At 37.5% G+C, this 12500-nt stretch overlaps 1 protein-coding gene across 2 annotated transcripts in view; it reads left to right on the top strand.

Annotated features, from left to right (window-relative positions):
* The window catches only part of lctlb (lactase-like b), a 45120-nt gene that overhangs the window by 20880 nt on the left and 11740 nt on the right, over positions 1 to 12500 (top strand). The window lies entirely within an intron of this gene.

The following is a 12500-nucleotide window of genomic DNA, read 5'->3' as shown; positions in this document are numbered from 1 at the left end:
ACTCATAACCATTCAGATGGCGGTAGACTATAGCAGTTATTAATTCAGACTCATAACCATTCAGATGGCGGTAGACTATAGCAGTTATTAATTCAGACTCATAACCATTCAGATGGCGGTAGACTATAGCAGTTATTAATTCAGACTCATAACCATTCAGATGGCGGTAGACTATAGCAGTTATTAATTCAGACTCATAACCATTCAGATGGCGGTAGACTATAGCAGTTATTAATTCAGACTCATAACCATTCAGATGGCGGTAGACTATAGCAGTTATTAATTCAGACTCATAACCATTCAGATGGCGGTAGACTATAGCAGTTATTAATTCAGACTCATAACCATTCAGATGGCGGTAGACTATAGCAGTTATTAATTCAGACTCATAACCATTCAGATGGCGGTAGACTATAGCAGTTATTAATTCAGACTCATAACCATTCAGATGGTGGTAGACTATAGCAGTTATTAATTCAGACTCATAACCATTCAGATGGCGGTAGACTATAGCAGTTATTAATTCAGACCCATAACCATTCAGATGGTGGTAGACTATAGCAGTTATTAATTCAGACCCATAACCATTCAGATGGTGGTAGACTATAGCAGTTATTAATTCAGACTCATAACCATTCAGATGGCGGTAGACTATAGCAGTTATTAATTCAGACTCATAACCATTCAGATGGCGGTAGACTATAGCAGTTATTAATTCAGACCCATAACCATTCAGATGGCGGTAGACTATAGCAGTTATTAATTCAGACCCATAACCATTCAGATGGTGGTAGACTATAGCAGTTATTAATTCAGACTCATAACCATTCAGATGGCGGTAGACTATAGCAGTTATTAATTCAGACTCATAACCATTCAGATGGCGGTAGACTATAGCAGTTATTAATTCAGACTCATAACCATTCAGATGGTGGTAGACTATAGCAGTTATTAATTCAGACCCATAACCATTCAGATGACGGTAGACTATAGCAGTTATTAATTCAGACCCATAACCATTCAGACCCATAACCATTCAGATGACGGTAGACTATAGCAGTTATTAATTCAGACCCATAACCATTCAGACCCATAACCATTCAGATGGTGGTAGACTATAGCAGTTATTAATTCAGACCCATAACCATTCAGATGGTGGTAGACTATAGCAGTTATTAATTCAGACCCATAACCATTCAGATGGTGGTAGACTATAGCAGTTATTAATTCAGACCCATAACCATTCAGATGGTGGTAGACTATAGCAGTTATTAATTCAGACCCATAACCATTCAGATGGTGGTAGACTATAGCAGTTATTAATTCAGACCCATAACCATTCAGATGGTGGTAGACTATAGCAGTTATTAATTCAGACCCATAACCATTCAGATGGTGGTAGACTATAGCAGTTATTAATTCAGACCCATAACCATTCAGATGGTGGTAGACTATAGCAGTTATTAATTCAGACCCATAACCATTCAGATGGTGGTAGACTATAGCAGTTATTAATTCAGACCCATAACCATTCAGATGGTGGTAGACTATAGCAGTTATTAATTCAGACCCATAACCATTCAGATGGTGGTAGACTATAGCAGTTATTAATTCAGACCCATAACCATTCAGATGGTGGTAGACTATAGCAGTTATTAATTCAGACCCATAACCATTCAGATGGTGGTAGACTATAGCAGTTATTAATTCAGACCCATAACCATTCAGATGGTGGTAGACTATAGCAGTTATTAATTCAGACCGATAACCATTCAGATGGTGGTAGACTATAGCTGTTATTAATTCAGACCCATAACCATTCAGATGGTGGTAGACTATAGCAGTTATTAATTCAGACCCATAACCATTCAGATGGTGGTAGACTATAGCAGTTATTAATTCAGACCCATAACCATTCAGATGGTGGTAGACTATAGCAGTTATTAATTCAGACCCATAACCATTCAGATGGTGGTAGACTATAGCAGTTATTAATTCAGACCCATAACCATTCAGATGGTGGTAGACTATAGCAGTTATTAATTCAGACCCATAACCATTCAGATGGTGGTAGACTATAGCAGTTATTAATTCAGACTCATAACCATTCAGATGGTGGTAGACTATAGCAGTTATTAATTCAGACTCATAACCATTCAGATGGTGGTAGACTATAGCAGTTATTAATTCAGACTCATAACCATTCAGATGGTGGTAGACTATAGCAGTTATTAATTCAGACTCATAACCATTCAGATGGCGGTAGACTATAGCAGTTATTAATTCAGACTCATAACCATTCAGATGGCGGTAGACTATAGCAGTTATTAATTCAGACCCATAACCATTCAGATGGCGGTAGACTATAGCAGTTATTAATTCAGACCCATAACCATTCAGATGGCGGTAGACTATAGCAGTTATTAATTCAGACTCATAACCATTCAGATGGCGGTAGACTATAGCAGTTATTAATTCAGACTCATAACCATTCAGATGGCGGTAGACTATAGCAGTTATTAATTCAGACTCATAACCATTCAGATGGCGGTAGACTATAGCAGTTATTAATTCAGACTCATAACCATTCAGATGGCGGTAGACTATAGCAGTTATTAATTCAGACTCATAACCATTCAGATGGCGGTAGACTATAGCAGTTATTAATTCAGACTCATAACCATTCAGATGGCGGTAGACTATAGCAGTTATTAATTCAGACTCATAACCATTCAGATGGTGGTAGACTATAGCAGTTATTAATTCAGACTCATAACCATTCAGATGGCGGTAGACTATAGCAGTTATTAATTCAGACCCATAACCATTCAGATGGTGGTAGACTATAGCAGTTATTAATTCAGACCCATAACCATTCAGATGACGGTAGACTATAGCAGTTATTAATTCAGACCCATAACCATTCAGACCCATAACCATTCAGATGACGGTAGACTATAGCAGTTATTAATTCAGACCCATAACCATTCAGACCCATAACCATTCAGATGGTGGTAGACTATAGCAGTTATTAATTCAGACCCATAACCATTCAGATGGTGGTAGACTATAGCAGTTATTAATTCAGACCCATAACCATTCAGATGGTGGTAGACTATAGCAGTTATTAATTCAGACCCATAACCATTCAGATGGTGGTAGACTATAGCAGTTATTAATTCAGACCCATAACCATTCAGATGGTGGGAGACTATAGCAGTTATTAATTCAGACCCATAACCATTCAGATGGTGGTAGACTATAGCAGTTATTAATTCAGACCCATAACCATTCAGATGGTGGTAGACTATAGCAGTTATTAATTCAGACCCATAACCATTCAGATGGTGGTAGACTATAGCAGTTATTAATTCAGACCCATAACCATTCAGATGGTGGTAGACTATAGCAGTTATTAATTCAGACCCATAACCATTCAGATGGTGGTAGACTATAGCAGTTATTAATTCAGACCCATAACCATTCAGATGGTGGTAGACTATAGCAGTTATTAATTCAGACCCATAACCATTCAGATGGTGGTAGACTATAGCAGTTATTAATTCAGACCCATAACCATTCAGATGGTGGTAGACTATAGCAGTTATTAATTCAGACCCATAACCATTCAGATGGTGGTAGACTATAGCAGTTATTAATTCAGACCCATAACCATTCAGATGGTGGTAGACTATAGCAGTTATTAATTCAGACCCATAACCATTCAGATGGTGGTAGACTATAGCAGTTATTAATTCAGACCCATAACCATTCAGATGGTGGTAGACTATAGCAGTTATTAATTCAGACCCATAACCATTCAGATGGTGGTAGACTATAGCAGTTATTAATTCAGACTCATAACCATTCAGATGGCGGTAGACTATAGCAGTTATTAATTCAGACTCATAACCATTCAGATGGCGGTAGACTATAGCAGTTATTAATTCAGACTCATAACCATTCAGATGGTGGTAGACTATAGCAGTTATTAATTCAGACTCATAACCATTCAGATGGCGGTAGACTATAGCAGTTATTAATTCAGACTCATAACCATTCAGATGGCAGTAGACTATAGCAGTTATTAATTCAGACTCATAACCATTCAGATGGCGGTAGACTATAGCAGTTATTAATTCAGACTCATAACCATTCAGATGGCGGTAGACTATAGCAGTTATTAATTCAGACTCATAACCATTCAGATGGTGGTAGACTATAGCAGTTATTAATTCAGACTCATAACCATTCAGATGGCGGTAGACTATAGCAGTTATTAATTCAGACTCATAACCATTCAGATGGTGGTAGACTATAGCAGTTATTAATTCAGACTCATAACCATTCAGATGGCGGTAGACTATAGCAGTTATTAATTCAGACCCATAACCATTCAGATGGTGGTAGACTATAGCAGTTATTAATTCAGACCCATAACCATTCAGATGGTGGTAGACTATAGCAGTTATTAATTCAGACCCATAACCATTCAGATGACGGTAGACTATAGCAGTTATTAATTCAGACCCATAACCATTCAGACCCATAACCATTCAGATGACGGTAGACTATAGCAGTTATTAATTCAGACCCATAACCATTCAGACCCATAACCATTCAGATGGTGGTAGACTATAGCAGTTATTAATTCAGACCCATAACCATTCAGATGGCGGTAGACTATAGCAGTTATTAATTCAGACTCATAACCATTCAGATGGCGGTAGACTATAGCAGTTATTAATTCAGACTCATAACCATTCAGATGGCGGTAGACTATAGCAGTTATTAATTCAGACTCATAACCATTCAGATGGCGGTAGACTATAGCAGTTATTAATTCAGACTCATAACCATTCAGATGGCGGTAGACTATAGCAGTTATTAATTCAGACTCATAACCATTCAGATGGCGGTAGACTATAGCAGTTATTAATTCAGACTCATAACCATTCAGATGGCGGTAGACTATAGCAGTTATTAATTCAGACTCATAACCATTCAGATGGCGGTAGACTATAGCAGTTATTAATTCAGACTCATAACCATTCAGATGGCGGTAGACTATAGCAGTTATTAATTCAGACTCATAACCATTCAGATGGCGGTAGACTATAGCAGTTATTAATTCAGACTCATAACCATTCAGATGGTGGTAGACTATAGCAGTTATTAATTCAGACTCATAACCATTCAGATGGCGGTAGACTATAGCAGTTATTAATTCAGACCCATAACCATTCAGATGGTGGTAGACTATAGCAGTTATTAATTCAGACCCATAACCATTCAGATGGTGGTAGACTATAGCAGTTATTAATTCAGACTCATAACCATTCAGATGGCGGTAGACTATAGCAGTTATTAATTCAGACTCATAACCATTCAGATGGCGGTAGACTATAGCAGTTATTAATTCAGACCCATAACCATTCAGATGGCGGTAGACTATAGCAGTTATTAATTCAGACCCATAACCATTCAGATGGTGGTAGACTATAGCAGTTATTAATTCAGACTCATAACCATTCAGATGGCGGTAGACTATAGCAGTTATTAATTCAGACTCATAACCATTCAGATGGCGGTAGACTATAGCAGTTATTAATTCAGACTCATAACCATTCAGATGGTGGTAGACTATAGCAGTTATTAATTCAGACCCATAACCATTCAGATGACGGTAGACTATAGCAGTTATTAATTCAGACCCATAACCATTCAGACCCATAACCATTCAGATGACGGTAGACTATAGCAGTTATTAATTCAGACCCATAACCATTCAGACCCATAACCATTCAGATGGTGGTAGACTATAGCAGTTATTAATTCAGACCCATAACCATTCAGATGGTGGTAGACTATAGCAGTTATTAATTCAGACCCATAACCATTCAGATGGTGGTAGACTATAGCAGTTATTAATTCAGACCCATAACCATTCAGATGGTGGTAGACTATAGCAGTTATTAATTCAGACCCATAACCATTCAGATGGTGGTAGACTATAGCAGTTATTAATTCAGACCCATAACCATTCAGATGGTGGTAGACTATAGCAGTTATTAATTCAGACCCATAACCATTCAGATGGTGGTAGACTATAGCAGTTATTAATTCAGACCCATAACCATTCAGATGGTGGTAGACTATAGCAGTTATTAATTCAGACCCATAACCATTCAGATGGTGGTAGACTATAGCAGTTATTAATTCAGACCCATAACCATTCAGATGGTGGTAGACTATAGCAGTTATTAATTCAGACCCATAACCATTCAGATGGTGGTAGACTATAGCAGTTATTAATTCAGACCCATAACCATTCAGATGGTGGTAGACTATAGCAGTTATTAATTCAGACCCATAACCATTCAGATGGTGGTAGACTATAGCAGTTATTAATTCAGACCCATAACCATTCAGATGGTGGTAGACTATAGCAGTTATTAATTCAGACCGATAACCATTCAGATGGTGGTAGACTATAGCTGTTATTAATTCAGACCCATAACCATTCAGATGGTGGTAGACTATAGCAGTTATTAATTCAGACCCATAACCATTCAGATGGTGGTAGACTATAGCAGTTATTAATTCAGACCCATAACCATTCAGATGGTGGTAGACTATAGCAGTTATTAATTCAGACCCATAACCATTCAGATGGTGGTAGACTATAGCAGTTATTAATTCAGACCCATAACCATTCAGATGGTGGTAGACTATAGCAGTTATTAATTCAGACCCATAACCATTCAGATGGTGGTAGACTATAGCAGTTATTAATTCAGACTCATAACCATTCAGATGGTGGTAGACTATAGCAGTTATTAATTCAGACTCATAACCATTCAGATGGTGGTAGACTATAGCAGTTATTAATTCAGACTCATAACCATTCAGATGGTGGTAGACTATAGCAGTTATTAATTCAGACTCATAACCATTCAGATGGCGGTAGACTATAGCAGTTATTAATTCAGACTCATAACCATTCAGATGGCGGTAGACTATAGCAGTTATTAATTCAGACCCATAACCATTCAGATGGCGGTAGACTATAGCAGTTATTAATTCAGACCCATAACCATTCAGATGGCGGTAGACTATAGCAGTTATTAATTCAGACTCATAACCATTCAGATGGCGGTAGACTATAGCAGTTATTAATTCAGACTCATAACCATTCAGATGGCGGTAGACTATAGCAGTTATTAATTCAGACTCATAACCATTCAGATGGCGGTAGACTATAGCAGTTATTAATTCAGACTCATAACCATTCAGATGGCGGTAGACTATAGCAGTTATTAATTCAGACTCATAACCATTCAGATGGCGGTAGACTATAGCAGTTATTAATTCAGACTCATAACCATTCAGATGGCGGTAGACTATAGCAGTTATTAATTCAGACTCATAACCATTCAGATGGTGGTAGACTATAGCAGTTATTAATTCAGACTCATAACCATTCAGATGGCGGTAGACTATAGCAGTTATTAATTCAGACCCATAACCATTCAGATGGTGGTAGACTATAGCAGTTATTAATTCAGACCCATAACCATTCAGATGACGGTAGACTATAGCAGTTATTAATTCAGACCCATAACCATTCAGACCCATAACCATTCAGATGACGGTAGACTATAGCAGTTATTAATTCAGACCCATAACCATTCAGACCCATAACCATTCAGATGGTGGTAGACTATAGCAGTTATTAATTCAGACCCATAACCATTCAGATGGTGGTAGACTATAGCAGTTATTAATTCAGACCCATAACCATTCAGATGGTGGTAGACTATAGCAGTTATTAATTCAGACCCATAACCATTCAGATGGTGGTAGACTATAGCAGTTATTAATTCAGACCCATAACCATTCAGATGGTGGGAGACTATAGCAGTTATTAATTCAGACCCATAACCATTCAGATGGTGGTAGACTATAGCAGTTATTAATTCAGACCCATAACCATTCAGATGGTGGTAGACTATAGCAGTTATTAATTCAGACCCATAACCATTCAGATGGTGGTAGACTATAGCAGTTATTAATTCAGACCCATAACCATTCAGATGGTGGTAGACTATAGCAGTTATTAATTCAGACCCATAACCATTCAGATGGTGGTAGACTATAGCAGTTATTAATTCAGACCCATAACCATTCAGATGGTGGTAGACTATAGCAGTTATTAATTCAGACCCATAACCATTCAGATGGTGGTAGACTATAGCAGTTATTAATTCAGACCCATAACCATTCAGATGGTGGTAGACTATAGCAGTTATTAATTCAGACCCATAACCATTCAGATGGTGGTAGACTATAGCAGTTATTAATTCAGACCCATAACCATTCAGATGGTGGTAGACTATAGCAGTTATTAATTCAGACCCATAACCATTCAGATGGTGGTAGACTATAGCAGTTATTAATTCAGACCCATAACCATTCAGATGGTGGTAGACTATAGCAGTTATTAATTCAGACCCATAACCATTCAGATGGTGGTAGACTATAGCAGTTATTAATTCAGACCCATAACCATTCAGATGGTGGTAGACTATAGCAGTTATTAATTCAGACTCATAACCATTCAGATGGCGGTAGACTATAGCAGTTATTAATTCAGACTCATAACCATTCAGATGGCGGTAGACTATAGCAGTTATTAATTCAGACTCATAACCATTCAGATGGTGGTAGACTATAGCAGTTATTAATTCAGACTCATAACCATTCAGATGGCGGTAGACTATAGCAGTTATTAATTCAGACTCATAACCATTCAGATGGCAGTAGACTATAGCAGTTATTAATTCAGACTCATAACCATTCAGATGGCGGTAGACTATAGCAGTTATTAATTCAGACTCATAACCATTCAGATGGCGGTAGACTATAGCAGTTATTAATTCAGACTCATAACCATTCAGATGGTGGTAGACTATAGCAGTTATTAATTCAGACTCATAACCATTCAGATGGCGGTAGACTATAGCAGTTATTAATTCAGACTCATAACCATTCAGATGGTGGTAGACTATAGCAGTTATTAATTCAGACTCATAACCATTCAGATGGCGGTAGACTATAGCAGTTATTAATTCAGACCCATAACCATTCAGATGGTGGTAGACTATAGCAGTTATTAATTCAGACCCATAACCATTCAGATGGTGGTAGACTATAGCAGTTATTAATTCAGACCCATAACCATTCAGATGACGGTAGACTATAGCAGTTATTAATTCAGACCCATAACCATTCAGACCCATAACCATTCAGATGACGGTAGACTATAGCAGTTATTAATTCAGACCCATAACCATTCAGACCCATAACCATTCAGATGGTGGTAGACTATAGCAGTTATTAATTCAGACCCATAACCATTCAGATGGTGGTAGACTATAGCAGTTATTAATTCAGACCCATAACCATTCAGATGGTGGTAGACTATAGCAGTTATTAATTCAGACCCATAACCATTCAGATGGTGGTAGACTATAGCAGTTATTAATTCAGACCCATAACCATTCAGATGGTGGTAGACTATAGCAGTTATTAATTCAGACCCATAACCATTCAGATGGTGGTAGACTATAGCAGTTATTAATTCAGACCCATAACCATTCAGATGGTGGTAGACTATAGCAGTTATTAATTCAGACCCATAACCATTCAGATGGTGGTAGACTATAGCAGTTATTAATTCAGACCCATAACCATTCAGATGGTGGTAGACTATAGCAGTTATTAATTCAGACCCATAACCATTCAGATGGTGGTAGACTATAGCAGTTATTAATTCAGACCCATAACCATTCAGATGGTGGTAGACTATAGCAGTTATTAATTCAGACCCATAACCATTCAGATGGTGGTAGACTATAGCAGTTATTAATTCAGACCCATAACCATTCAGATGGTGGTAGACTATAGCAGTTATTAATTCAGACCCATAACCATTCAGATGGTGGTAGACTATAGCAGTTATTAATTCAGACCCATAACCATTCAGATGGTGGTAGACTATAGCAGTTATTAATTCAGACCCATAACCATTCAGATGGTGGTAGACTATAGCAGTTATTAATTCAGACCCATAACCATTCAGATGGTGGTAGACTATAGCAGTTATTAATTCAGACCCATAACCATTCAGATGGTGGTAGACTATAGCAGTTATTAATTCAGACCCATAACCATTCAGATGGTGGTAGACTATAGCAGTTATTAATTCAGACCCATAACCATTCAGATGGTGGTAGACTATAGCAGTTATTAATTCAGACCCATAACCATTCAGATGGTGGTAGACTATAGCAGTTATTAATTCAGACCCATAACCATTCAGATGGTGGTAGACTATAGCAGTTATTAATTCAGACCCATAACCATTCAGATGGTGGTAGACTATAGCAGTTATTAATTCAGACCCATAACCATTCAGATGGTGGTAGACTATAGCAGTTATTAATTCAGACCCATAACCATTCAGATGGTGGTAGACTATAGCAGTTATTAATTCAGACCCATAACCATTCAGATGGTGGTAGACTATAGCAGTTATTAATTCAGACCCATAACCATTCAGATGGTGGTAGACTATAGCAGTTATTAATTCAGACCCATAACCATTCAGATGGTGGTAGACTATAGCAGTTATTAATTCAGACCCATAACCATTCAGATGGTGGTAGACTATAGCAGTTATTAATTCAGACTCATAACCATTCAGATGGTGGTAGACTATAGCAGTTATTAATTCAGACTCATAACCATTCAGATGGTGGTAGACTATAGCAGTTATTAATTCAGACTCATAACCATTCAGATGGTGGTAGACTATAGCAGTTATTAATTCAGACTCATAACCATTCAGATGGCGGTAGACTATAGCAGTTATTAATTCAGACTCATAACCATTCAGATGGCGGTAGACTATAGCAGTTATTAATTCAGACTCATAACCATTCAGATGGCGGTAGACTATAGCAGTTATTAATTCAGACTCATAACCATTCAGATGGCGGTAGACTATAGCAGTTATTAATTCAGACTCATAACCATTCAGATGGCGGTAGACTATAGCAGTTATTAATTCAGACTCATAACCATTCAGATGGCGGTAGACTATAGCAGTTATTAATTCAGACTCATAACCATTCAGATGGCGGTAGACTATAGCAGTTATTAATTCAGACTCATAACCATTCAGATGGCGGTAGACTATAGCAGTTATTAATTCAGACTCATAACCATTCAGATGGCGGTAGACTGTAGCAGTTATTAATTCAGACTCATAACCATTCAGATGGTGGTAGACTATAGCAGTTATTAATTCAGACTCATAACCATTCAGATGGCGGTAGACTATAGCAGTTATTAATTCAGACCCATAACCATTCAGATGGTGGTAGACTATAGCAGTTATTAATTCAGACCCATAACCATTCAGATGGTGGTAGACTATAGCAGTTATTAATTCAGACCCATAACCATTCAGATGACGGTAGACTATAGCAGTTATTAATTCAGACCCATAACCATTCAGACCCATAACCATTCAGATGACGGTAGACTATAGCAGTTATTAATTCAGACCCATAACCATTCAGACCCATAACCATTCAGATGGTGGTAGACTATAGCAGTTATTAATTCAGACCCATAACCATTCAGATGGTGGTAGACTATAGCAGTTATTAATTCAGACCCATAACCATTCAGATGGTGGTAGACTATAGCAGTTATTAATTCAGACCCATAACCATTCAGATGGTGGTAGACTATAGCAGTTATTAATTCAGACCCATAACCATTCAGATGGTGGTAGACTATAGCAGTTATTAATTCAGACCCATAACCATTCAGATGGTGGTAGACTATAGCAGTTATTAATTCAGACCCATAACCATTCAGATGGTGGTAGACTATAGCAGTTATTAATTCAGACCCATAACCATTCAGATGGTGGTAGACTATAGCAGTTATTAATTCAGACCCATAACCATTCAGATGGTGGTAGACTATAGCAGTTATTAATTCAGACCGATAACCATTCAGATGGTGGTAGACTATAGCAGTTATTAATTCAGACCCATAACCATTCAGATGGTGGTAGACTATAGCAGTTATTAATTCAGACCCATAACCATTCAGATGGTGGTAGACTATAGCAGTTATTAATTCAGACCCATAACCATTCAGATGGTGGTAGACTATAGCAGTTATTAATTCAGACCCATAACCATTCAGATGGTGGTAGACTATAGCAGTTATTAATTCAGACCCATAACCATTCAGATGGTGGTAGACTATAGCAGTTATTAATTCAGACCCATAACCATTCAGATGGTGGTAGACTATAGCAGTTATTAATTCAGACCCATAACCATTCAGATGGTGGTAGACTATAGCAGTTATTAATTCAGACCCATAACCATTCAGATGGTGGTAGACTATAGCAG

This window comes from Oncorhynchus kisutch, linkage group LG10, assembly GCF_002021735.2.
Source record: "Oncorhynchus kisutch isolate 150728-3 linkage group LG10, Okis_V2, whole genome shotgun sequence".
Classification (NCBI taxonomy): domain Eukaryota; kingdom Metazoa; phylum Chordata; class Actinopteri; order Salmoniformes; family Salmonidae; genus Oncorhynchus; species Oncorhynchus kisutch.
The sequence above is the reverse complement of the archived record's forward strand: the minus strand, read 5'-3'. Positions and strand labels throughout refer to the sequence as shown.